This window comes from Zea mays, chromosome 6 (genome assembly GCF_902167145.1).
Source record: "Zea mays cultivar B73 chromosome 6, Zm-B73-REFERENCE-NAM-5.0, whole genome shotgun sequence".
Lineage (NCBI taxonomy): Eukaryota > Viridiplantae > Streptophyta > Magnoliopsida > Poales > Poaceae > Zea > Zea mays.
In genome coordinates this window covers 95,667,668-95,694,943 of record NC_050101.1, presented here as the reverse complement: position 1 = coordinate 95,694,943, position 27,276 = coordinate 95,667,668, and the positions used below count along the sequence as shown (strand labels likewise).

The window sequence follows — 27,276 nt, the reverse complement described above, 5'->3', positions numbered from 1 at the left end:
GACTTGGTGACCCTAGTGCCATGCGGGACTTTATGACCGCGTGCGACTACTGCCTTTCCGACTGTTCCGACGGTAGCCGCAGCCTCGGCGACAAGGACTGCGGCCCAAGTCGTGAATGTTTCCACGTCGATCTAGGGGGTCCCTCCGAAGGCAACCATCTTGGTATGCCGGAGAACGGTGATCTCCCTAGGCCTGTTCCTCGCGTTGACATCCTACGGGAGCTAGCTGTGGTCCCCGTTCCGGCGGGGGGTCATGACCCACAGCTCGAGCAAATCCGCGGGGTGCCGGCCAGGCTCGACGAGGGAGCAGGAATACTTGAGCCGATCCGCCGGAACATAAGGCAGGAATGGGCGGGCCAACCTCCGGCCGGAGAAGTGCGTCATCTACCCCAGGGTATCTAGCACCGCATCGCCGACGATGTCAGGGTAAGGCCGCCACCCACCTCCAGCGGAGTCGGCCAGAACCTGGCTGCAGCGGCAATGCTTCTCTGCGCGATGCCGGAGCCATCAACCACCGAGGGGCGGCGAATTCAGGGAGAGCTCAAGAATCTCCTGGAGGACGTCGCGGTCCGATGGGCCGAAAGCTCCGCCTCCCGAAGGTAGGGGTACCCCTCGGAACATCGCGCCGCAACTTCCCGATTCATGCAGGAAGCCTCGGTCCACACCGGGCGCACGCGCAACACAGCGCATGCAGCCCCGGGTCGCCTCGGCAACGAGCACCATCACCGCAACCGTCGGGCCCACCTCGACGAGAGGGTGCGCCAAGGCTACCACCCCAGGCGTGGGGGACGCTACGACAGCGGGGAGGATCGGACTCCCTCGCCCGAACCACCCGGTCCACAGGCTTTCAGTCGCGCCATACGACGGGCGCCGTTCCCGAGCCGGTTCCGAACCCCGACTACTATCACAAAGTACTCGGGGACACGAGACCGGAATTGTGGCTCGCGGACTACCGGTTGGCCTGCCAACTGGGTGGAACGGACGATGACAACCTCATCATCCGCAACCTCCCACTATTCCTCTCCGACACCGCTCGCGCCTGGTTGGAGCACCTGCCTCCGGGGCAGATCTCCAACTGGGACGACCTGGTCCGAGCCTTCGCCGGCAATTTCCAGGGCACGTACGTGCGCCCAGGAAACTCCTGGGACCTCCAAAGCTGCCGACAACAACCGGGAGAGTCTCTCCGGGACTACATCCGGCGATTCTCGAAGCAGCGCACCGAGCTGCCCAACATCACCGATTCAGATGTCATCAGTGCGTTCCTCGCCGGCACCACCTGCCGCGACCTGATGAGCAAGCTGGGTCGCAAGACCCCCACCAGGGCGAGCAAACTGATGGACATCGCCACCAAGTTCGCCTCTAGCCAGGAGGCGGTTGAGGCTATCTTCCAAAAGGACAAGCAGCCCCAGGGCCGCCACCAGAGGATGCCCCCGAGGCGTCAACTCAGCGCGGCGCCAAGAAGAAAGGCAATAAGAAGTCGCAAGCGAAACGCGACACCGCCGACGCGGACCTTGTCGCCGCCGCCGAGTACAAGAACCCTCGGAAACCCCACGGAGGTGCCAACCTTTTCGACAAGATGCTCAAGGAGCCATGCCCCTATCATCAGGGGCCCGTTAAGCACACCCTTGAGGAGTGCGCCATGCTTCGGCGCGACTTCCACAGGGTCGGGCCACCCGCGGAGGGTGGCAGGGCTCGTGACGACGATAAGAAGGAAAATCACCAGGCAGGAGAGTTCCCCAAGGTCCGCGACTACTTCATGATCTACGGTGGGCAAGCGGCGAACGCCTCAGCTCGGCACCACAAGCAAGAGCGTCGGGAGGTCTGTTCGGTAAAGGTGGCGGCGCCAGTCTACCTAGACTGGTCCGACAAACCCATCACCTTCGGCCAAGCCGACCACCCCGACCGCGTGCCGAGCCCGGGGAAATACCCGCTCGTTGTCGACCCCGTCATCGGCGACGTCAGGCTCACCAAAGTCCTCATGGACGGAGGCAGCATCCTCAACATCATCTACGCCGAGACCCTCGGGCTCCTGCGTGTTGATCTGTCCTCGGTCCGGGCAGGCGCTGCGCCTTTCCATGGGATCATCCCCGAGAAGCGCGTCCAGCCCCTCGGACAACTCGATCTCCCCGTCTGCTTTGGGACACCCTCCAACTTCCGAAGGGAGACCCTCACGTTCGAGGTGGTCGGGTTCCGAGGAACCTACCACGCAGTACTGGGGAGGCCATGCTACGCGAAGTTCATGGCCGTCCCCAACTACACCTACCTCAAGCTCAAGATGCCGGGCCCCAACGGGGTCATCACCGTCGGCCCCACGTACCGACACGCGTTCGAATGCGACGTGGAGTGCGTGGAGTACGCCGAGGCCCTCGCCGAATCCGAGGCCCTCATCGCCGACCTGGAGAGCCTCTCTAAGGAGGTGCCAGATGTGAAGCGCTACGCTGGCAACTTCGAGCCAGCGGAGACGGTTAAGTCCGTCCCCCTCGACCCCAGCAGCGACGCCTCCAAGCAGATCCGGATCGGCTCCGAGCTTGATCCCAAATAGGAAGCAGTGCTCGTCGACTTTCTTCGCGCGAACGCCGATGTTTTCGCGTGGAGTCCCTCGGACATGCCCGGCATACCGAGGGATGTCGCCGAGCACTCGCTGGATATCCGAGCTGGAGCCCGACCCGTGAAGCAGCCTCTGCGCCGATTCGACGAAGAAAAGCGCAGAGCCATAGGCGAGGAGATCCACAAGCTAATGGCGGCAGGGTTCATCAAAGAGGTATTCCATCCCGAATGGCTTGCCAACCCTGTGCTTGTGAGAAAGAAAGGAGGGAAATGGCGGATGTGTGTAGACTACACTGGTCTAAACAAAGCATGTCCGAAGGTTCCCTACCCTCTGCCTCGCATCAACCAAATTGTGGACTCCACCGCTGGGTGCGAAACCCTGTCTTTCCTTGATGCCTACTCTGGGTATCACCAAATCAGGATGAAAGAGTCCGACCAGCTCGCGACTTCTTTCATCACACCCTTTGGCATGTACTGCTATGTCACCATGCCGTTCGGCTTGAGGAATGCGGGTGCGACGTACCAACGGTGCATGAACCATGTGTTCGGCGAACACATTGGCCGGACGGTCGAGGCCTACGTCGATGACATCGTAGTCAAGACGAGGAAAGCCTCCGACCTCCTTTCCGACCTTGAAGTGACATTCTGATGTCTCAAGGCGAAAGGTGTGAAGCTTAATCCCGAGAAGTGTGTCTTCGGGGTTCCCCGAGGCATGCTCTTGGGGTTCATCGTCTCCGAGCGGGGCATCGAGGCCAACCCGGAGAAGATCGCGGCCATCACCAGCATGGGGCCCATCAAGGACTTGAAAGGCCTACAGAGAGTCACGGGATGCCTTGCGGCTCTGAGCCGCTTCATCTTGCGCCTCAGCGAAAGAGGCCTGCCTCTGTACCGCCTCTTAAGGAAGGCAGAGTGCTTCACTTGGATCCCTGAGGCCGAGGAAGCCCTCGGGAACTTGAAGGCGCTCCTTACAAACGCACCCATCTTGGTGCCCCCCGCTGCTGGAGAAGCCCTCTTGATCTACGTCGCCGCGACCACTCAGGTGGTTAGCGCCACGATTGTGGTTGAGAGACGAGAAGAGGGGTATGCATTGTGCGTCCAGAGGCCAGTCTACTTCATCAGCGAGGTACTGTCCGAGACCAAGATCCGCTACCCACAAATTCAGAAGCTGCTATACGCGGTGATCCTGATGCGGCGGAAGTTGCGACACTACTTCGAGTCTCATCCGGTAACTGTGGTGTCATCCTTCCCCCTGGGGGAGATCATCCAGTGCCGAGAGGCCTCGGGTAGAATTGCAAAGTGGGCGGTGGAAATCCCCCTCGGAAGGCCATCAAGTCTCAGGTCTTGGCGGACTTCGTGGCCGAATGGGTCGACACCCAGCTCCCAACAGTTCCGATCCAACCGGAACTCTAGACCATGTTTTTCGACGGGTCGCTGATGAAGACAGGAGCAGGCGCAGGCCTGCTCTTCATCTCGCCCCTCGGGAAGCACCTACGCTACGTGCTACGCCTCCACTTCCCGGCGTCCAACAATGTGGCTGAGTACGAGGCTCTGGTCAACGGGTTGCACATCGCCATCGAGCTAGGGGTCCGATGCCTCGACGCTCGCGGTGACTCGCAACTCGTCATCGACCAAGTCATGAAGAACTCCCACTGCCGCGACCCGAAGATGGAAGCCTACTGCGATGAGGTTCGGCGCCTGGAAGACAAGTTCTATGGGCTCGAGCTCAACCACATCGCCCGACGCTACAATGAGACTGCGGACGAGTTGGCTAAAATAGCCTCGGGGTGAACAACGGTTCCCCCGGACGTCTTCTCTCGAGACCTGCATCAACCCTTCGTCAAGACCGACGACACGCCCGAGCCCGAGAAGGCCTCGGCCGAGCCTGAGGCACCCTCGGCTCGACCCGAGGCACCCTCGGCCCCACCTGAGGCACCCTCGGCTTAGTCCGAGGTACCCTCGGCTCAGCCCGAGGCACCCTCGATTTGGCCCGAGGTACCCTCGGCCCCCGAGGGTGAGGCACTGCGCATCGAGGAGGAGCGAAGCGGGGTCACGGCTAATCGAAACTGGCAGACCCCGTACCTGCAATATCTCCACCGAGGAGAGCTACCCCTCGACCGAACCGAAGCTCGGCGGTTGGCGCGGCGCGCCAAGTCGTTTGTCTTGCTGGGGGATGGGGAGGAACTCTACCACCGCAGCCCCTCAGGCATCCTCAAGCGATGCATTTCCATCGCCGAAGGCCAGGAGCTCCTACAAGAGATACACTCGGGGGCTTGCGGCCATCACGCAGCACCTCGAGCCCTTGTTGGAAACGCCTTCCGATAAGGTTTCTACTGGCCGACGGCGGTGGCCGACGCCACTAGAATTGTCCGCACCTGCGAAGGGTGTCAGTTCTACACAAGGCAGACCCACCTGCCCGCTCAGGCCCTGCAGACGATACCCATCACCTGGCCTTTTGCTGTGTGGGGTCTAGACCTCGTTGGCCCTTTGCAGAAGGCACCCAGGGGCTACACGCACCTGTTGGTCGCCATCGACAAATTCTCCAAGTGGATCAAGGTCCGACCCCTAAACAGCATCAGGTCCGAACAGGCGGTGGCGTTCTTCACCAACATCATCCATCGCTTTGGGGTCCCGAACTCCATCATCACCGACAACAGCACCCAGTTCACCGGTAGAAAGTTCCTAGACTTCTGCGAGGATCACCACATCCGGGTGGACTGGGCCGCCGTGGCTCACCCCATGACGAATGGGCAAGTAGAACGTGCCAACGGCATGATTCTACAAGGACTCAAGCCTCGGATCTACAACGACCTCAACAAGTTCGGCAAGCGATGGATGAAGGAACTCCCCTCGGTGGTCTGGAGTCTGAGGACAACGCCGAGCCGAGCCACGGGCTTCACGCCGTTCTTTCTAGTCTATGGGGCCGAGGCCATCTTGCCCACAGACTTAGAATACGGTTCCCCGAGGACGAGGGCCTACGCCGACCAAAGCAATCAAGCTAATCGAGAAGACTCGCTGGACCAGCTGGAAGAGGCTCGGGACATGGCCTTACTACACTCGGCGCGGTACCAGCAGTCCCTGCGACGCTACCACGCCCGAGGGGTCCGGTCCCGAGACCTCCAGGTGGGCGACCTGGTGCTTCGGCTGCGACAAGACGCCCGAGGGCGGCACAAGCTCACGCCTCCCTGGGAAGGGCCGTTCGTCATTGCCAAAGTTCTGAAGCCCGGAACGTACAAGCTGGCCAACAGTCAAGGCGAGGTCTACAGCAACGCTTGGAACATCCAACAGCTACGTCGCTTCTACCCTTAAGATGCTTTCAAGTTGCTCGTATGCCTCGTTCCTACGCAAAGTTTAGTCATCAAGGAAGGGTCAGCCTTGCCTCGGCAAAGCTCGACCCTCCCTCGGGGGCTAAAAGGGGGGAACCCCCTCTGCGTCGAAATTTTCCTCGAAAAAAAGATCTTTTCTGCCAGAATGGACTACTTCGAAAGTGGATCCTGAAAACGACATAGTACACGTAAGCAGCCAAGGCTGACCAAGCCGAGGGACTCCTACGCCTCCGGGATACGGATACCTCACTCATCACCTTCTGCGATAAGTAACTCGCATTCGGATAAGTGATTCCGCGGATCGAACGAGTCTTCACGCTCGAAAGCTCCTCTGCCGAAGCGATTCTTCGGGCCTTCTCGACTGCGTCGGTGACAGAACCCTATGGATGGGCAAGAGTGCGCGTAAGCGGCAAGGCCGACCGAGCCAAGGGATTCCTACGCCTCCGGGATAAGGATACCTCACTCATCACCTTCCGTGAAAAGCAACTCTCGCTCGCACAGACAATTCTGTTACCGACGAAAAAGTCTAGATACTCGAAACAAGAGGAAAAGAAGCGCAGCTTTACAACACGACGATGGTGTGTTTGGGCCCCGACGGCCGCAGAAAACACACGCTACAAGATAATCCGATCCTGCAGGCTCGGATCTTGATAGTTGAATAGAGCAGCAGCACCCTCGGCGTCAACTACACCTTCGGCGAGGTCCGACCTAGCCTCGGACGGCGACGCGGTCCGAGGATCTCCACTCTGAAGGACGACATCATCACCACGCCCAGGCCATCGCTGCCAGGGTCTTCTCCAGGAATCCGGCTCGAGCAGACGGCTCGGTCGGTCACCTCGAGGCCTCGGCCAGCTGTCCCCCGAAGACATCAGCCCGGCCCGAGGCCTTGGCAACTCAATTCCGGCGTCGGTCCCGCCAGTGGACGACCCGGCCAGGCTCTGGCCGACCAAGTCTTCTTTTCGAGCCAACTCTGCCTCTGTCCGTGCTGACACCGCTACCCCTGGCTTCGGCTCATCGAAGAGCGGCCGAGGGGTTCCTTTAACTAAGCAAGAGAAGCCTCGGACAGCAAGGCCGACCGAGCCGAGGGACTCCTACGCCTCTGGGATACGGATACCTCACTCGTCACATTTGCACGGGGCGACTCACGCTTGGTGAAGCGGTTCAGATAACCAACAGGCGAGTCTTAGTGCTCGAAAATGAGAAAAAAAAAGAAACACGGCTCCACGCCAAAAATACATACATGTTCAGGCCCCGACAGCCACAAGGAACAAAAGACCGGCATTCAAGGTGCCATTACAAACGGAATCCCGGTTCCACCTCCGCAGGTACGAACAACCCCACACGATTGGGGGGGCCTGCGGAGCAACAGAAGGCCGACGGACGGCTCACCGTCGCCCGCTCCAGCAACAGCGACAACGACCCCCGCTACGGGTGGCCGAACTGCAGCAGCGATGGCCTCAGGGCGGACGCCGCTGCAACCTTGCCCTCGCCCACGCCGACGCTCGAGGGGCAAGGACAAGTACAAAGAGCCGGAGGCCCGAAGCGCGGATGGTGGCGGTGATCCCGTTGGCGACGGGGATTTCTCGAGCCACCCCCACCTCGGCACCGACGACAGGAGCCGTCAGCCCTCCGGCAGATCCCCACTCAGATCCTCCCGGACGAGTGGAGCACCGACCTCCGCGCGGAGGCGTCGTACCGGTGCAAAGGCAGGACAGCCCCAGAACACGAACGCCGCCCTAGCAGCGCGCGACGTCTTGGGCGGTCCTCCCGTGCGCGTGGCGCGACAACCGCCCTTGCGGCAGGAGGGGGCACCGGGAGCCAAGCCGGCGAGCCCAACGCGCTGAAGCTGACGACGCCCACCGTCGACCAGCCCCGTGTTGTCGAAGTCCGCCTCTCTCGCAGGGCCAGTGAGCGCCCTCTCCCTCGAATGCTGAAGGAGAGGCTGACCCATGAACCCGCGCGGGAGGTAGAGCTCCGGCTCAGCCCGGCCTCCGCCCCAGCGAGGATGATGAACATCCTTGAAGCTGAGGGCGGGACCAAGATCGCAGCCCGGCTTGCTTCTCCCCACCCAGGGGCTAGTGGTCACCGTATTGGGTGACCACCGGTGAAGGGATGCAGCCGGGCTGACTGATGAAAATCCTTGAAGCCGAACGATGGCTGAAAGGTACCAACTTCCACAAAGTTGCGTTCCTCCAACGACAAGGCGGAAGGATTGCGGGTGTCCCCCATCCGGGGGCTCGGAAGGTGGAAAGACACGGGGCATAAGGGAGCGCGAAGACATGGTCGCCTTTCAAGAGGGACACCCTCCTTTTAAAGGCGACTCTCCCTACTTGCGTCCCCAGCCATCGTGGGCTGAGTCTTCTCCAACACGCTCCAAGGTCCTCCCCCTACGGCGCGGGGGCTGGGTCCCACGCGTCATGCAGACTGGCCCAGGGCAGAAGAAGCCAAACCGCCGCGCGCGGTGCATGTAACTGCCCAGCGGTTACGAGCATTCCTCCACTTTCGCCCAGACCAGTGGGTAGGGCGGGCAGCCATGCAGGCGGCATGCAACCGCGCCAAGTGGGCGCACCCCTCTGACTTCCAACGCACCCAGCATGGAGGCCCAGGCCCACGCGTCATGCAACCGGCGTGCCGGTTGCTACGTGCGAGCAACTGCACCGCCGCTCGCACCACTACCACGCCTCCTCGACTGCGGAACCAGTACCGCGACTTGAGGCAACCCTGCGTACGACCCAGCAGTGCCAGCCAGGCGCGACGGTCAATACGGCCAAAAATGGGCCGGCAGTAATGGCGGTGGCAGGCGGGCAGGAGCAGCGGTCACGTCGTCAGCCAAGCTTACGTCCCATCCAGGGGCAGCGAGAGAACCCTCTCTCATGGCGTGAAGACGGCGCGCCCGTGTTCCGTTCCTCGAACGGCTCGCGCACGCGCAACGGCCGCCTCGCGAACCACTCGCCCTGTCGCATTAACTCCGCGGCGGGACAGGCGGCGCCTCTGGCAGGGGAAGCGAGCGACGCTTCGCCTTCGCCATAATGACCGCGTCAAAAAAGGTACGCCACGCCATTCGATTTCGTATCCTTTTCCTTTTCCTCTTTCTCTCTCTTACAACAGGGACCGGGAAAGGGGGATACCCCGAAAAGGATCCTTCTCCGTGAAGGAAACAGGCCCCGAGCCTCCCTACTGATCAGAGGTTCAAAGGTTGGCCCCTCAGAGGGGTTCAACAGCCGCCTCAGAGTGCGTGGGATCCACACCCACTACTGGTCAGAGGTTCGAAGGCTGGCCCCTCGGAAGGGTTCAACGGCCGCCTCAGGCCACTCGGGCTCCGCGCCCACTACTGATCAGGGGTTCGTAGGCTGGCCCTCGAAGGGTTCACAGCCGCCTCAGACACAGAGCGAGGGATGACCCTGGGTACGTTCGATACATAACCAAGGCTCGGGCTACACTCCCGAGGTACCCTAGGACATTTCCGAGACCGGCGGGAACGATCTTGTAACAGAATCCCATCAGAGGGAGGCATTGAGCCCTCGGACCCCGTCGAAAGGGGACCGGGTCCGGTAGATCACCCGCAGGTACTTTTGAGCACGCCTCCGGGCCTCTAGCCGACCCCTAACAAATGGGGCACGGGCGTCCACTCGGATTACCCGCCAGTAGCTCACCGGAGACACCATGTTCGGCACCCTCCGAGGGCAACATGGCGCTTTCCCCCCCTCCTCCTTGTGGAAAGGCGACGCAGGGGCGTATGTAAAAAAGTCAAGTCTGACCCTGACCGTCCTCTCGCCCTGTGCAGAGGCTCGGGGGCTGCTCTCGCAAACCCGGCTCCGGCCAAACCGTTGACAGCGTCAACATACCAGCCCGAGAATTTGGGACCCGACCGTGCACCCGGGCTACGGCCAGCTCGCATGAGGGAACGACTAGACCAACCGAAGCATTGCACGAGGCATTAAGACCTCGGAGGAGTCAAACCACTCCTCCGAGGCCTCGGGGGCTACACCCGGCGGGTGCGCTCGCGCGCACCCACCGGAAAAAAACGCAACCGAGAAAGGCTGGTCCCCTTGCAAAAAAGTGCGACAAAAGCCTCCAAGCGAGTATTAACACTCCCTTCGAGACTCGGGGGCTACTGTCGGGGACCATAATTAGGGGTACCCTCAAGACTCGTAATTCTCAGCTGGTAACCCCATCAGCACAAAGCAGCAAAGTCCTGATGGGTGCGACTAAGTCAAGGATCGGTCCATTCGAGGGACCCGATCACGCCTCGCCCAAGCCCAGCCTCGGGCAAGGGCAGCCGACCCCGGAGGATCTACGTCTCGCCCGAGGCCCCCTCTAGCAACGGACATACTTTCGGCTCGCCCGAGGCCCAGCCTTCACCAAGAAGCAACCTAGGCCAAATCGCCACGCCAACCGACCAAATCACAGGAGCATTCAATGCAAAGGTGGCCTGACACCTTTATCCTGACGCACGCCCTCTGGTCGATAAAGCCGAAGTGACCGCAGTCACTTCGTCGCTCCACTGACCGGTCTGACAAGAGGACAGCGCTGCCTGCGCCGCTCCGACTGTTGTGCCACTCGACAGAGTGAGGCTGACAAGCAGCCAGGCCCGGCCTCAGGCGCCATAGGAAACTCCGCCTCGCCCGACCCCAGGGCTCGGACTCGGGCTCAGCCCCGGAAGACGACGAACTCCGCTTCGCCCGACCCCAGGGCTCGGACTCGGGCTCAGCCCCGAAAGACGACGAACTCCGCTTCGCCCGACCCCAGGGCTCGGGCTCAGCCCCAGAAGACGACGAACTCTGCTTCGCTCGACCCCAGGGCTCGGACTCGGGCTCAGCCCCTGAAGACGACGAACTCCGCTTCGCCCGACCCCAGGGCTCGGACTCGGGCTCAGCCCCTGAAGACGACGAACTCCGCTTTGCCCGACCCCAGGGCTCGGACTCGGGCTCAGCCCCGGAAGACGACGAACTCCGCTCCGCCCGACCTAGGGCTCGGACTTGGGCTCAGCCCCGGAAGACGACGAACTCCGCTTCGCCCGACCCCAGGGCTCGGACTCAGCCCTGGCCTCAGCCGACGGTCTCCGCCTCGCCCGACCCAGGGGCTCGGACTCGACCTCGGCCTCGGAAGACAGACTCGACCTCGACCTCGGAGGAGCCTCCACATCGCCCAACCTAGGGCACAGACCGACCACGTCAACAGGAGGCGCCATCATTACCCTACCCCAAGCTGACTCAGGCTACGGGGAACAAGACCAACGTCTCATCTGGCTCGCTCCGCCAGACAAGTAATGATGGCGCCCCACACGCTCTATGACGACGGCGACTCTCAGCCCCCTTACGGAAGCAAGAGGACGTCAGCAAGGACTCGACAGCCCCCAGGGCTCGGACTCGGGCTCAGCCCCGGAAGACGACGAACTCCGCTTCGCCCGACCCCAGGGCTCGGACTCGGCCTCAGCCCCGGAAGACGACAAACTCCGCTTCGCCCGACCCCAGGGCTCGGACTCGGGCTCAGCCCCGGAAGACGACGAACTCCGCTTCGCCCGACCCTAGGGCTTGGACTCGGGCTCAGCCCCTGAAGACGACGAACTTCGCTTCGCCCGACCCTAGGGCTCGGACTCGGGCTTAGCCCCTGAAGACGACGAACTCCGCTTCGCCCGACCCCAGGGCTCGGACTCGGGCTCAGCCCCGGAAGACGACGAACTACGCTCTGCCCGACCCAGGGCTCGGACTCGGGCTCAGCCCCGGAAGACGACGAACTCCGCTTTGCCCGACCCCAGGGCTCGGACTCAGCCCTGGCCTCAGCCGACGGTCTCCGCCTCGCCCGACCCAGGGGCTCAGACTCGACCTCGGCCTCGGAAGACAGACTCGACCTTGACCTCGGAGGAGCCTCCACATCGCCCAACCTAGGGCACGGACCGACCACGTCAACAGGAGGCGCCATCATTACCCTACCCCAAGCTGACTCAGGCTACGGGGAACAAGACCGACGTCCCATCTGGCTCGCTCCGCCAGACAAGTAATGATGGCGCCCCGCACGCTCTATGACGACGGCGGCTCTCAGCCCCCTTACGAAAGCAAGAGGACGTCAGCAAGGACTCGACAGCCCCGACAGCTGTCCTTCCGCCAGGCTCCAGCGCTCCTCCGATGGCCACGACACCACACGAACCGGGTGCCAAAACCTCTCCGGCTGCCACGATGGCATGTACTTAGGGCGCTAGCTCTCCTCCGCTAGACACGTTAGCACACTGCTACACCCCCCATTGTACACCTGGATCCTCTCCTTGCGCCTATAAAAGGAAGGACCAGGGCCCTCTTACAGAGGGTTGGCCGCACGGGGAAGGACGGGACAGGCGCTCGCGTGAGGCCGCTCGCTCCCTCTCGTGTGGACGCTTGTAACCCCCTACTGCAAGCGCACCTGACCTGGGCGCGGGACAAACACGAAGGCCGCGGGATTTCCACCTCTCACGCCCATCTCCCTCCGGCTTCCTTCTCCCTCCTTCGCGCTTTGTCTCGCGCCGACCCATCTGGGCTGGGGCACGCGGCGACAATTTACTCGTCGGTCCAGGGACCCCCTGGTCTCGAAACGCCGACACAACCGTTGCTGATTCCTCAGTGGAAATGGGATGAGATCGGAATGGATTTCATAGTCGGTTTGCCTCGCACTCGTACTGGTTATGACTCCATCTGGGTAGTAGTAGACCGTTTGACAAAGGCGGCCCATTTCATACCAGTCAAGACCACCTACAACAGTGCAGTGTTAGCCGAACTATACATGGCTCAGATTGTGTGCTTGCATGGCGTTCCGAAGAAGATAGTATCAGATAGAGGCACCCAGTTCACCTCTCATTTTTGCAGCAGTTGCATGAAGCTTTGGACACACACTTGAAGTTCAGCTCAACTTACCACCCACAAACAGATGGTCAAACAGAGAGAACCAATCAGATTCTGGAGGATATGTTGAGGGCTTGTGCTTTGCAAGATAAGATAGGTTGGGACAAGAGATTACCATATGCAGAATTCTCTTACAACAACAGCTACCAAGTGAAAGGGAATTAGGTTTACACCTAGTCCCTAATTAATTTTGGTGGTTGAATTGCCCAACACAAATCTTTGGACTAACTAGTTTGCTCTAGTGTATAAGTTATACAGGTGCAAAAGGTTCACACTTAGCCAATAAAAAGACCAAGTGTTGGGTTCAACAAAAGGGCTCCTCTGGTCTGGCGCACCGGACTGTCCGGTGCGCCACCGGACAGTGTCCGGTGCACCAGAGGACTTCAGCTCAAACTCGTCGCCCTCGGAAAAATTCCAGAGCCCGCGCGCTATAATTCACCGGACAGTGTCCGGTGCTCATTTGAGACGCGGCTCAGGAACTCGCCAGTCTCGGGAATTCGCGAAGGCTGCTCCGCTATAATTCACCGGACATGTCCGGTGTGCACCGGACTGTCCGGTGCAACCTCGGGGCAACGGCTACTTCGCGCCAACGGTCACCTGCAGGCGCATTTAATGCGCGCCAGAAGCGCGTAGTCATCAGGCACGCGGGAGCAGGCGCACCGGACATTCTACAGTACTGTCCGGTGCGCCACCGAACATCAAGGCGGGCCCAGAAGTCAGAACTCCAATGGTCAGATTCCAACGGCACTGGTGACGTGGCTGGGGCACCGGACATGTCCGGTGTGCACCGGACTGTCCGGTGCACCATCGAACAGACAGCCCCACCAACGGTCATGTTTGGTGGTTGGGGCTATAAATACCCCAACCACCCCACCATTCATGGCATCCAAGTTTTCCACTTCTCAACCACTTACAAGAGCTAGGCATTCAATTCTAGACACACCCAAAGTGATCAAATCCTCTCCAATTCCACACAAAGCCCTAGTGACTAGTGAGAGTGATTTGCCGTGTTCATTTGAGCTCTTGCGCTTGGATTGCTTTCTCTCTTTCATTCTTTCTTGTGTTCAATACTCACTTGTAACCGAGACAAGAGACACCAATTGTGTGGTGGTCCTTGCGGGGAGGTTTTGCTCCCGGTTGATTTGAGAAGAGAAAGCTCACTCGGTCCGAGGGACCGTTTGAGAGAGGGAAAGGGTTGAAAAAGACCCGGCCTTTGTGGCCTCCTCAACGGGGAGTAGGTTTGAGAGAACCGAACCTCGGTAAAACAAATCCGCGTGTCTCACTTCATTATTTGCTTGCGATTTGTTTTCACGCCCTCTCTCGGACTCGATTATATTTCTAACGCTAACCCGGCTTGTAGTTGTGTTTATATTTGTAAATTTCAGTTTCGCCCTATTCACCCCCCCTCTAGGTGACTATCAATTGGTATCAAAGCCCGGTACTTCATTAGAGCCTAACCGCTCGAAGTGATGTCGGGAGATCACGCCAAGAAGGAGATGGAGACCGGCGAAAAGCCCACTACAAGCCACGGGAGCACTTCATCGGAAGAGTCCCGTACCAAGAGGAAGGAGAAGAAGAAGAGCTCCTCCAACAAAGTGAAGGAGAAGAAATCTTCTTCTCACAAGCCGCATCGGAGTGGGGACAAGCATAAGAGGATGAGGAAAGTGGTCTATTACGAGACCGACACTTCATCAACATCCACCTCCGGCTCCGGCGCGGCATCCGTCACTTCTAAGCGCCAAGAGCGCAAGAAGTATAGTAAGATCCCCCTACGCTACCCTCGCATTTCTAAACATACACCTTTACTTTCCGTCCCATTAGGCAAACCACCAACTTTTGATGGTGAAGATTACGCTAGGTGGAGTGATTTAATGCGATTTCATCTAACCTCGCTCCACAAAAGTATATGGGATGTTGTTGAGTTTGGTGCACAGGTACCGTCCGTAGGGGATGAAGACTATGATGAGGATGAGGTGGCCCAAATCGAGCACTTCAACTCTCAAGCAACAACAATACTCCTAGCCTCTTTAAGTAGAGAGGAGTATAACAAAGTTCAAGGGTTGAAGAGCGCCAAGGAGGTTTGGGATGTGCTCAAAACCGCGCACGAGGGAGATGAGCTCACAAGGATCACCAAGCGGGAAACGATCGAGGGGGAGCTCGGTCGGTTCCGGCTTCGCAAAGGAGAGGAGCCACAAAACATGTACAACCGGCTCAAGACTTTGGTGAACCAAGTGCGCAACCTCGGGAGCAAGAAGTGGGACGACCACGAAGTGGTTAAGGTTATTCTAAGATCTCTCATTTTCTTAACCCCACTCAAGTTCAATTAATTCGTGGTAATCCTAGATATACTAAAATGACCCCCGAGGAAGTTATCGTGAATTTTGTAAGTTTTGAGTGCATGATCGAAGGCTCAAGGAAGATAAACGAGCTTGATGATCCCTCCACATCCGAAGCTCAACCCGTCGCATTCAAGGCGACGGAGGAAAAGAAGGAGTCTACACCAAGTAGACAACCAATTGACGCCTCCAAGCTCGACAATGAGGAAATGGCGCTCGTCATCAAGAGCTTCCGCCAAATCCTCAAACAAAGGAGAGGGAAAGACTACAAGTCCCGCTCCTAGAAAGTTTGTGTAACACCCTGAAATTAGGGTATAAAATTTCTTTTCTAATACCCACCATATTCAGGTGTTACCCTCTCTTTTCCTTGCTTTTCTTTTCTTTTTTCTAAATAAGGGATAGTTATCTGGAATATATAGGTACTATTTTGATTACATGTGTGTTTCTCATGCCGAGGCACAACTTCTTGTTTGCTACAATAGTCTTAGGGTGTTCCCGTTCAGAAAAAATATTAATTTTGGATGATCAAATAATAAATAAATATGTTCATATATATATACATATATCTATACCTATAAAAAAACAAAGAAAAAGAATAAAAAAAGGGAAAACAAATTTCCTCTCCTCACCTTTTTCCCTCAGCCCGGCGCACCCTGTTGCACGTGGACGCACGCGTGGCTGCTCGAGCCGCGTGAGCCTCCCCTCGCCCAGTCGTTGTTTGCGCAGCGGGCCCCCATATCATCTCCTCGCTTCCCCCTTCACAACTGCCTCAGCCCCGTGCATCCGAACGCCAAGGAAACTGGCCCCCACTCCACCATGGCCCGCCCACGTTGCTCGGTCTTCAAGCCCCCTGCAGTTCAACTGCATAGCAGTCCTGGAGTCGCGCTCGCCGCCAAGCTACGCGTTGCCATGCCCGGAGAAGGCTACGCCCGTGATTCTCCCTCATCGAGTTCGTCGCAAGGTGAGAAGTACAGAGCGTGGCCATCTCTTTTGTTTTCTTTGCCTCGTCCGAGCTGTGGCAATGGCGATCCATCGTCATTCGCGCTTCCCCGGCGAAGTCGGCTGAGCCGTCCTCGCTCTCTCTGTTGTGTGGTCGTGCGTCTACCCTCGCAACCCCTCCCTACAACGCCCTTCGCGGCCATGGCTGACCGAACCGCCAGCCTCGGCACGACGGCACAGCCGGCCTGCTGCCAGGCACAACGGCCAGGGCAGAGCCCCTGCGCGCCCAATCGCCACCGTAAGCCCCGCTCGCCGGCGAGCCCACCCAGCCGTGCCCTGCCTCCCATGTGACCCCCGTGCTTTGCAATCACTCGTTCCGTCAAAGGTGTAGGAGAGAGGAAAATATGTGTTCGTGGGTTGAAGAAGCCAGAAAAGGGAACCGTTAGTCTATTCCCATGATTCATGGCCACGTTGCAATCTCCTAGTGCACCACGATCTAGCTAGATCCCAGGATGCTTTGTGGCTTTTCTTTGTGTGGCTCTCCGTGTGGTAAGCCATCAGCCAATAGAATTGCGTCAGATCGTCGTAAACTGTGGCTGATTAAGTATTCAATATCTTTTGCATCGTAAATTCATTTCGACTCGTTTTAGTTGTGTCAACTTCGCAATAATATTGTATACTCGTTGAAAGTACTATTTGGTCATGACACATGTTTATTTAACTAATTAATTAATTGTTCGTTCGGTAGTTATTAAAAATGACCTTCCAATTAAACCTAATGTATAGTTTTAATTTATGTTTTTTAAATACATATTAATATGATTAATGTCAACTCAACCATTTTAAATTAATAGATTCTTAGTATAAACATGGCATCAGTATGTTATTCTTGAGTGTCACGTGCGTTGCTTCGCGCGTGTCATGCGTGTCGTTCACGCGCCATGTTGTTTCACGTGTTGCCGCATGCCGTTTCGCGCGCTGCCGCGCGTGTCGTCGCGCGTTGTTTGTCCGCTTCGTCGCACATCACTCGCGAGTGTCGCGCGTATTGTTCGCACGTGTTGCCGCGCGCCATTCGCGTGTGTCGCGCGCCTTGCCGCGCCGTTCGCGTGTATCGCGCGTTGTCCGCGCGCGAGATTAAACTATTCGCTTATAATCACTCATGTCAGTTAATTATTTATTTATTTAATCATCCACAATAAAAACAGTAAGTTAGTCAAAACTAAGTAGCTTTAATCTATATTTCATAAATGCTAATTAATATAATTATATCAAATTAAATATTCTTATTAATACTTGTTTAGTATAAACGCGTCACCTATTTAGTCTCTCGCCTATCGCGCGTGTTATTCCACATGTGGTGACGTGCCGGTTCGCGTGTCGTTCGCGCTCATCGCGCGCACTGTCTCGTGGGGCGTTCGTGTGCTTTGTCGCGCTTGTCTGCGCGTCGTCTACACGCTGCTGTACTGTTTCGCGCATTGTAAATTCGTCTCGCCTAGAATCTCTCGCTCTAATTAAATAGTAGTTATAATTTATATTTGATAACACCGAATTAAATGTCCTATTTTATATTCGTTTAGCGTAAACGCGATAACTTCTCGACCGTAGCTTCGACTGTCGCGTTTCTTTTTCCTCGCGTGACCGTAGTAACGCGTTCCTTTTCGTATTGCATGTTTTATTACATTTTATCTTGTATGGTGTAATGTTCTTATGCGTATATATATATGTTTGTTTGTTTGTTCTTGTTTGTATTCGCTATGCGTCGCGAATAGATCGTGATTCGTTTCCGAGCTTCGAGGAATCGACGGTCAAACATTGGTGACCAAGTGAGCAAGCTCTTCAAGTCCTACAAAGTTGAAGACTCTGAGCATCTGTTTGGTGAAGGCAAGTGTCCTCTGACCCATTATGTCCCATTTACTTTATAATACACTGTCCCGCATACTATGAACAACCTAAGGATTTACTAGCTCTAATTACCTTGTCCTTGATTTACCTTTTGGGTTACTATGGTTAGCTACATGCTAGCGCTTTACTTTAATCAATGAACATGATGAGATACAATGATGATACTATGATTTTATTCTGGATATGATGATATACTTGTGGCATTTAAGGGGACTCGGGCTGTTTCTCGAGTACCTCTCCGTAAGGACCTGTTCGTTGAGAGACCACCCGGGATAACAGTGCAACCATGAGGGTGAAATGGGATGCCCTTAGCTAATTAATTAGAGGAACTAGAGGTGTAGTTGCTTCGCCGTCGTGCCGTCAATGGGGTCCAGGCACAGTGCTTGCTCTGCTGAGGCTGAGTGCCGAGGTTCTTTCGTTTTGCTTTTATTAGTCACTCTCCTGCGGGGAGAGGTACTGTGTTTATCAAACTGGAGAAACCTAACGGGCGGCTATGACCTCTAGGGAATCTTTGTAAAGGCTATGTAGTGATACCCTGCCGGACCACCTAGGAAGTGATCAATGGGGAGTCATGATCCCCGGGCAAGACGGGAATCACGGCTCATGGGTAAAGTGTGCGACCTCTGCAGAGGGTTAGAAACTGATATATCAGTCGTGCTCACGGTTATGAGCGGCCTTGGGATCCTCTTTGATTAGAGATACGGATGATCTTAGATACAATGGTTCTATTTATGGTTTTGGTTCGATGATAATAATGATGTTCCTCGATGAGGAAATGATTCATGGGTTGGTTATTGCTAAAACTTGGCTTCCACTAATAATAAATACTTGACCAACTAAAAGCAACTGCTTTGATCTTAACCCCACATAAAGCTAGTCCACTACAGCCAAACGGGACATTTGCTGAGTACGTTGATGTGTACTCACCCTTGCTTTCACAAAACACCAGGTTGCCTTTGGTGCAATCTATGCTCAGGTAAAGAAGGTGTCGAGGCGAATCTCCAGGAGTTCCAAGACTTCGACGAGTCCGAGGATTAGGCTAGCGACCTCCCCCAGTCAGCTGCCTGTGGTGGGTTGTTTACGTTTGCTACGTTTCGATTCTGTGTACTTTGATTTATATTATGTAAATGGCTCTAGTCTGTAATATTATTACTTACTCTTTATTGTAATTAGAAGCATTGTGCTATGATGAGTTATTTATGTAATCGCTGTGTACGTGAATAACTGATCCTGGCACGTACATAGTTCGCATTCGGTTTGCCTTCTGAAACCGGGTGTGACATAAGTGGTATCAAAGCCGTGCTGACTATAGGACCGCTGACCTAGAGTAGCATTGGCCGTTTTAAGGACTTATTGATTATTACCTCATCTCATCCTTGATTCTGCTTCAAAATATTAGTCACCTCGACTAATTCTATGTTGTGCTCCTATATGCCCTCTTGCCAAAAAGTATTTTATTCTAGTATGGTCTATACTTCTCTCAATCTATTAGATTTGATCTCATCTTGTGCTTGCGACATCTTTGTAGATGCCCCCTGACCATAGCCTTTAGTCTTTTGGGACTCTTTCCTCATCCATTATTAAATTGCTACCATTTGACCATCTCTATTCCTTGGGTATTGACATGCTCGTGCTCCTAGACTATTCAATACTCATGTTTCAATGCCTACCTCTAATAAAAAAACCATGCTGTCTATTTAAACATTTCAGTTTATATGTCCATGATCTTACTGTCTTTTGAAACCCTTTCCTATTCTATTGTTAAGTCGCTATCTTTTTGGCAATTTGTACTCTCTTGGTCTTGGTATGCTCGTACCATTGGAATCTTGCATACTCATATTTTTATATATGCTTACCTTTATATCCCAATGTCGGTTTAAGACATTTTAGTTAATATGCCCTTGACCACCTTTGTTTCTTCATGATCCATGAGCGGTCATTTTATTTTGCATATCCTTGGTAATCTTGTTGTCTCCTTGTAACTCCACTTGGTAATTAATTTTCTTTACTTCAACCATTTTGTTGCAACTTTACCTATCTTACCCTTGACTGTTTTCTCCACTTCGCCACCTAGCGAGTCTTGCCTGAACTCTATCCTTGTGCTTTTCATTATTATCACCTTTACCTTTGACACCTCTATATCTTACTTGATGTTTGTCTCATACCTGCCTTTAAAATCACCTCTATCCCGTCTTGTTCTGAGAGCTATACTTTACCTATCTTTACCTTGGTCACATCCTCTTCTTTGGCTTGCGAGTTTGTAACTTCGTCCTTTGCTGTGCTTTTGTTTGTTACTGCATCCACCTATCCCATCTCTCAATGTTACCTTGGTGATTACATTATTTTTGTTATCTAAAATCTCCAATCTCCTATCCCAATTTGAGAACGATGTTTTACTTATCTCATCCTTGGCAATGTCCTATTCTTTACCGCGTGTAAGCCTTGACATACCTCCATTCTTTATTGTACTTATACCACTAGCTCTTCTATGCCTTCACCTTTTCTCCTATACTCTTGTCTGTTATTGCCTTTGACCCTTACGATATTTATGTCATCTACCTAAATGCTTACCTTAAACTTATCCTTTAAAGCCTCTCCTTTATTTTGAGAAAGTTTGAGAGTTACGAGTTACCTATCTCTCCCTTGATTTCTTCTCACTTCTTGTCGCCTTACAAATTTTGTGTTAATACCATCCTTTGCGGTGTTTTTATTTGCTATCACCATCACCTTGCCATCCATCGATCTTGCCTTGATACTCATCTTTATTCTTGATCTTTAAAAATCTCATCTCTTCCACCGCAATTTGGGAGTGGCAATTTACTTGTCTGGCCCATCTTTTTCATTTGCAGGCCCTGTCTTAACTCCATCCTTTAGGGCACTTATATTCTTTGTTCTTATGACCATTTACCTCCTCTCTTACATTCTTATCCGTTGTCACCTTTAACCCTTGCAATATCTATATCTTTACCTTCACGCTTACTTTGAACCTACCCTTTAAAGCCTCCTCTTTTCCATCCCTGTTCGGGGATAATGCCTCACCTACTTCACCACTGATTGCCCCCCCTTCTTTGACACCTTGCAAGTTTTTCCTCAAATACACACCCTGCTGTGTGTTTGTCTGTTATCACCTTAACCCTTGTCACTCGATCTTTACCTTGATGCTTATCTTGTACCTGCATTTTAAAGCTGCCTCTCCCATTTCATTTAAAGAGTGTTGTCTTACCCCTCCCCGCTCTGGTTCGTCCCCTTTTTCCTCTGTCGCGTGGCAAGTCTTGTCTTAACTCGATCTTTTGATGTGCTTTCGCCTGTTACCTCCTGTACCTTTGTAATCACTGGATCCTTCCATGATGCTTTTCTTATGCCTACCTTTCGAATTAGCATCTTTCCCATCACGATTTGAGAATGGTGTTTACCTACCCTGCCCTTGGTTGCATTTTCTCCCTTGTCGATTACAATCCTTGCTTAAACTCCATCCTTTATTGTGCTCGTGTCCCTATCCAGCATGTCTTATTCTTCTCCTCCTCCTTTGAAAAACCCTAGAGAGTAGTTATCTCCCTTTTTAAGAAAGATCCACCATGACTTAAAAGGAACGTATAGCAACAAGATGTTGTTGATGTGTGCTCGTGATGTTTGTCTTTGTGCTATGGCTGATTTGCTTCTTTGAAATGAGTGTTGCTGTGTTGTGGCCTTTGGTCCGCAATGGCATCAGTTTACTAGGTGAGTGCCATAGAGTTAAGTAGTTGGGTTCTCCCCTGCTCTCTCTAATCCGTCTTTACTTACCTTTTCTCGTTATTCTTTCCTTTTGCACCTGTCCATTTGGCAACCTCTAGCTCCTCCAAATCAGTCAAGATCAGAGTCGGCAGCATCTTCACCAAGTGCATATCAACACTCCTATTAAGGGGGTTAGCCGATAACCCCAATGAAGACAATGTGTTCAATCTCAACCAATAAGATCAGAGTGGTGCAGCGAAAGCATGTGTGGGTCCTAACCCACAGGTCCAAGAGATCCTCAAGAATTGCATCGATCGGTCTCAAGCATCTGAAAGTCAAAGCAAACTAGTCCTCAAGTTAAGCTTACAGAGTCAAAGTCAGCTCAAGAAAGTCGTGGACAACCTAAGAACCAACCTAGTCGTTCTTGCTAACCTCTTCTTGAATCTCGGGGGCGAGATTCCTGTTAAGGGGGTTAGATTTGTAACACCCTGAAATTAGGGTATAAAATTTCTTTTCTAATACCCACCATATTCAGGTGTTACCCTCTCTTTTCCTTGCTTTTCTTTTCTTTTTTCTAAATAAGGGATAGTTATCTGGAATATATAGGTACTATTTTGATTACATGTGTGTTTCTCATGCCGAGGCACAACTTCTTGTTTGCTACAATAGACTTAGGGTGTTCCCGTTCAGAAAAAATATTAATTTTGGATGATCAAATAATAAATAAATATGTTCATATATATACAAATATCTATACCTATAAAAAAACAAAGAAAAAGAATAAAAAAAGGGAAAACAAATTTCCTCTCCTCACCTTTTTCCCTCAGCTCGGCGCACCCTGTTGCACGTGGACGCACGCGTGGCTGCTCGAGCCGCGTGAGCCTCCCCTCGCCCAGTCGTTGTTTGCGCAGCGGGCCCCCATATCATCTCCTCGCTTCCCCCTTCACAACTGCCTCAGCCCCGTGCATCCGAACGCCAAGGAAACTGGCCCCCACTCCACCATGGCCCGCCCACGTTGCTCGGTCTTCAAGCCCCCTGCAGTTCAACTGCATAGCAGTCCTGGAGTCGCGCTCGCCGCCAAGCTACGCGTTGCCATGCCCGGAGAAGGCTACGCCCGTGATTCTCCCTCATCGAGTTCGTCGCAAGGTGAGAAGTACAGAGCGTGGCCATCTCTTTTGTTTTCTTTGCCTCGTCCGAGCTGTGGCAATGGCGATCCATCGTCATTCGCGCTTCCCCGGCGAAGTCGGCTGAGCCGTCCTCGCTCTCTCTGTTGTGTGGTCGTGCGTCTACCCTCGCAACCCCTCCCTACAACGCCCTTCGCGGCCATGGCTGACCGAACCGCCAGCCTCGGCACGACGGCACAGCCGGCCTGCTGCCAGGCACAACGGCCAGGGCAGAGCCCCTGCGCGCCCAATCGCCACCGTAAGCCCCGCTCGCCGGCGAGCCCACCCAGCCGTGCCCTGCCTCCCATGCGACCCCCGTGCTTTGCAATCACTCGTTCCGTCAAAGGTGTAGGAGAGAGGAAAATATGTGTTCGTGGGTTGAAGAAGCCAGAAAAGGGAACCGTTAGTCTATTCCCATGATTCATGGCCACGTTTCAATCTCCTAGTGCACCACGATCTAGCTAGATCCCAGGATGCTTTGTGGCTTTTCTTTGTGTGGCTCTCCGTGTGGTAAGCCATCAGCCAATAGAATTGCGTCAGATCGTCGTAAACTGTGGCTGATTAAGTATTCAATATCTTTTGCATCGTAAACTCATTTCGACTCGTTTTAGTTGTGTCAACTTCGCAATAATATTGTATACTCGTTGAAAGTACTATTTGGTCATGACACATGTTTATTTAACTAATTAATTAATTGTTCGTTCGGTAGTTATTAAAAATGACCTTCCAATTAAACCTAATGTATAGTTTTAATTTATGTTTTTTAAATACATATTAATATGATTAATGTCAACTCAACCATTTTAAATTAATAGATTCTTAGTATAAACATGGCATCAGTATGTTATTCTTGAGTGTCACGTGCGTTGCTTCGCGCGTGTCATGCGTGTCGTTCACGCGCCATGTTGTTTCACGTGTTGCCGCATGTCGTTTCGCGCGCTGCCGCGCGTGTCGTCGCGCGTTGTTTGTCCGCTTCGTCGCACATCACTCGCGAGTGTCGCGCGTATTGTTCGCACGTGTTGCCGCGCGCCATTCGCGTGTGTCGCGCGCCTTGCCGCGCCGTTCGCATGTATCGCGCGTTGTCCGCGCGCGAGATTAAACTATTCGCTTATAATCACTCATGTCAGTTAATTATTTATTTATTTAATCATCCACAATAAAAACAGTAAGTTAGTCAAAACTAAGTAGCTTTAATCTATATTTCATAAATGCTAATTAATATAATTATATCAAATTAAATATTCTTATTAATACTTGTTTAGTATAAACGCGTCACCTATTTAGTCTCTCGCCTATCGCGCGTGTTATTCCACATGTGGTGACGTGCCGGTTCGCGCGTCGTTCGCGCTCATCGCGCGCACTGTCTCGTGGGGCGTTCGTGTGCTTTGTCGCGCTTGTCTGCGCGTCGTCTACACGCTGCTGTACTGTTTCGCGCATTGTAAATTCGTCTCGCCTAGAATCTCTCGCTCTAATTAAATAGTAGTTATAATTTATATTTGATAACACCGAATTAAATGTCCTATTTTATATTCGTTTAGCGTAAACGCGATAACTTCTCGACCGTAGCTTCGACTGTCGCGTTTCTTTTTCCTCGCGTGACCGTAGTAACGCGTTCCTTTTCGTATTGCATGTTTTATTACATTTTATCTTGTATGGTGTAATGTTCTTATGCGTATATATATATGTTTGTTTGTTTGTTCTTGTTTGTATTCGCTATGCGTCGCGAATAGATCGCGATTCGTTTCCGAGCTTCGAGGAATCGACGGTCAAACATTGGTGACCAAGTGAGCAAGCTCTTCAAGTCCTACAAAGTTGAAGACTCTGAGCATCTGTTTGGTGAAGGCAAGTGTCCTCTGACCCATTATGTCCCATTTACTTTATAATACACTGTCCCGCATACTATGAACAACCTAAGGATTTACTAGCTCTAATTACCTTGTCCTTGATTTACCTTTTGGGTTACTATGGTTAGCTACATGCTAGCGCTTTACTTTAATCAATGAACATGATGAGATACAATGATGATACTATGATTTTATTCTGGATATGATGATATACTTGTGGCATTTAAGGGGACTCGGGCTGTTTCTCGAGTACCTCTTCGTAAGGACCTGTTCGTTGAGAGACCACCCGGGATAACAGTGCAACCATGAGGGTGAAATGGGATGCCCTTAGCTAATTAATTAGAGGAACTAGAGGTGTAGTTGCTTCGCCGTCGTGCCGTCAATGGGGTCCAGGCACAGTGCTTGCTCTGCCGAGGCTGAGTGCCGAGGTTCTTTCGTTTTGCTTTTATTAGTCACTCTCCTGCGGGGAGAGGTACTGTGTTTATCAAACTGGAGAAACCTAACGGGCGGCTATGACCTCTAGGGAATCTTTGTAAAGGCTATGTAGTGATACCCTGCCGGACCACCTAGGAAGTGATCAATGGGGAGTCATGATCCCCGGGCAAGACGGGAATCACGGCTCATGGGTAAAGTGTGCGACCTCTGCAAAGGGTTAGAAACTGATATATCAGTCGTGCTCACGGTTATGAGCGGCCTTGGGATCCTCTTTGATTAGAGATACGGATGATCTTAGATACAATGGTTCTATTTATGGTTTTGGTTCGATGATAATAATGATGTTCCTCGATGAGGAAATGATTCATGGGTTGGTTATTGCTAAAACTTGGCTTCCACTAATAATAAATACTTGACCAACTAAAAGCAACTGCTTTGATCTTAACCCCACATAAAGCTAGTCCACTACAGCCAAACGGGACATTTGCTGAGTACGTTGATGTGTACTCACCCTTGCTTTCACAAAACACCAGGTTGCCTTTGGTGCAATCTATGCTCAGGTAAAGAAGGTGTCGAGGCGAATCTCCAGGAGTTCCAAGACTTCGACGAGTCCGAGGATTAGGCTAGCGACCTCCCCCAGTCAGCTGCCTGTGGTGGGTTGTTTACGTTTGCTACGTTTCGATTCTGTGTACTTTGATTTATATTATGTAAATGGCTCTAGTCTGTAATATTATTACTTACTCTTTATTGTAATTAGAAGCATTGTGCTATGATGAGTTATTTATGTAATCGCTGTGTACGTGAATAACTGATCCTGGCACGTACATAGTTCGCATTCGGTTTGCCTTCTGAAACCGGGTGTGACATAAGTGGTATCAAAGCCGTGCTGACTATAGGACCGCTGACCTAGAGTAGCATTGGCCGTTTTAAGGACTTATTGATTATTACCTCATCTCATCCTTGATTCTGCTTCAAAATATTAGTCACCTCGACTAATTCTATGTTGTGCTCCTATATGCCCTCTTGCCAAAAAGTATTTTATTCTAGTATGGTCTATACTTCTCTCAATCTATTAGATTTGATCTCATCTTGTGCTTGCGACATCTTTGTAGATGCCCCCTGACCATAGCCTTTAGTCTTTTGGGACTCTTTCCTCATCCATTATTAAATTGCTACCATTTGACCATCTCTATTCCTTGGGTATTGACATGCTCGTGCTCCTAGACTATTCAATACTCATGTTTCAATGCCTACCTCTAATAAAAAAAACCATGCTGTCTATTTAAACATTTCAGTTTATATGTCCATGATCTTACTGTCTTTTGAAACCCTTTCCTATTCTATTGTTAAGTCGCTATCTTTTTGGCAATTTGTACTCTCTTGGTCTTGGTATGCTCGTACCATTGGAATCTTGCATACTCATATTTTTATATATGCTTACCTTTATATCCCAATGTCGGTTTAAGACATTTTAGTTAATATGCCCTTGACCACCTTTGTTTCTTCATGATCCATGAGCGGTCATTTTATTTTGCATATCCTTGGTAATCTTGTTGTCTCCTTGTAACTCCACTTGGTAATTAATTTTCTTTACTTCAACCATTTTGTTGCAACTTTACCTATCTTACCCTTGACTGTTTTCTCCACTTCGCCACCTAGCGAGTCTTGCCTGAACTCTATCCTTGTGCTTTTCATTATTATCACCTTTACCTTTGACACCTCTATATCTTACTTGATGTTTGTCTCATACCTGCCTTTAAAATCACCTCTCTCCCGTCTTGTTCTGAGAGCTATACTTTACCTATCTTTACCTTGGTCACATCCTCTTCTTTGGCTTGCGAGTTTGTAACTTCGTCCTTTGCTGTGCTTTTGTTTGTTACTGCATCCACCTATCCCATCTCTCAATGTTACCTTGGTGATTACATTATTTTTGTTATCTAAAATCTCCAATCTCCTATCCCAATTTGAGAACGATGTTTTACTTATCTCATCCTTGGCAATGTCCTATTCTTTACCGCGTGTAAGCCTTGACATACCTCCATTCTTTATTGTACTTATACCACTAGCTCTTCTATGCCTTCACCTTTTCTCCTATACTCTTGTCTGTTATTGCCTTTGACCCTTACGATATTTATGTCATCTACCTAAATGCTTACCTTAAACTTATCCTTTAAAGCCTCTCCTTTATTTTGAGAAAGTTTGAGA

General features: G+C 52.6%; 1 long non-coding RNA gene across 1 annotated transcript; it reads left to right on the top strand.

Moving 5' to 3' along the window:
- Positions 1-22,562: 22,562 nt before the first annotated feature.
- LOC103629580 (uncharacterized) lies at positions 22,563-25,860 on the top strand. Its single transcript, NR_158204.1, has 3 exons — positions 22,563-22,775; positions 24,523-24,634; positions 25,605-25,860. It is a non-coding gene; the product is annotated as an uncharacterized lncRNA (long non-coding RNA).
- The last annotated feature ends 1,416 nt before the right edge of the window (positions 25,861-27,276 follow it).